Source organism: Aplysia californica, unplaced genomic scaffold (genome assembly GCF_000002075.1).
Source record: "Aplysia californica isolate F4 #8 unplaced genomic scaffold, AplCal3.0 scaffold00372, whole genome shotgun sequence".
In the NCBI taxonomy this organism is placed as follows: Eukaryota; Metazoa; Mollusca; class Gastropoda; order Aplysiida; family Aplysiidae; genus Aplysia; species Aplysia californica.
This window is the reverse complement of record NW_004797642.1, coordinates 394,213-395,328: the sequence shown is the minus strand read 5'-3', so window position 1 is coordinate 395,328 and position 1,116 is coordinate 394,213.

Genomic DNA, 1,116 nt, shown 5'->3' with positions numbered 1-1,116 from the left:
CCCCAATTCATTTCCATGAAAAATAAGTGTGGTTTTAATTACGTAGCATGTGTCAACAAAATCCTATATGGCCGCCGTATCCATGGAAACGAAGCTTTTTTCTCTAATTTGATTGCGGATTTAAAGACTCATTTCTATGCTTGTTATATGTGTGAATTTTGGTAATAAGCGAGATAGCCTTCAGCTGTAGCAACCCCACCCCCCTACCCTCTTAAGATCGTTTTGGATGCGGGCTTCTAGCCTAGCTATTGACACTGAGTCCTGCCGGCGTTACATAAAAAGACAGAGGATAAAATGGTTTGGCCACCTGTTACGCATGTCACCTTACCAGCCAGCCTCGAAAGCCTACAACACCAAGCACTCAGGCTATAAAGGAAGAGGAAGGCCACGCAAAAGGTGGATCGCGGGTGTCAAGGAAACCCTAAGAAAACCTAACGTCACAACTGAAAGAGCTGCGGAGCTGGTCTACCATAGAAAACTGCATCTCCCCTCGACGCTTAACGGAAACAGAGGATGAAAAAGTAAAAGTAAAAAAGTAAGCTTCTAATCTGCCTTTCAGGACTAAGCTAGGCAGAGAGGGATACAATTAATGTCCTAACAGAACCAACTAAATTTCTCCCTATACAGGAATCGAACTCAGGTTTTCAACGAGCGATGGTGAAGTACCTCACCGCTACACCATTACAATCCCATGCAGACAAACATTTAGTTTAGTTTAGTTTAGTTTAGTTTAGTTTAATAAGAGTTTTACGGCGCTTGCAACTGCATAAGAGACTAACACTTAGACCTTGGGAGGTTAACATAAACATTTATCATGTACTGTGACTTCAGGGCTTGTTTATCAGTCCTGACAAGGCGCTAACACTTGCCAACCAAGAGCAGAAAGCATTTCTCAACATTTGTGGCATTTCGTATTCATGAAAGTGTGAACTTATGTACAGTAGCCTAACTCTCCTTTGTCAATGAATGTCAACTGACGCCCTCGTTGTGCAAGTTGGACGGGTTATCTAAACATAAGAAGAATTTAATTTTGCTGGCCTGGGCGCAACACACCAAACCTGGAGACAGCGACTTTGTTTGTATGTGTGTGTGTGTGTGTGTGTGTGTGTGTGTGTT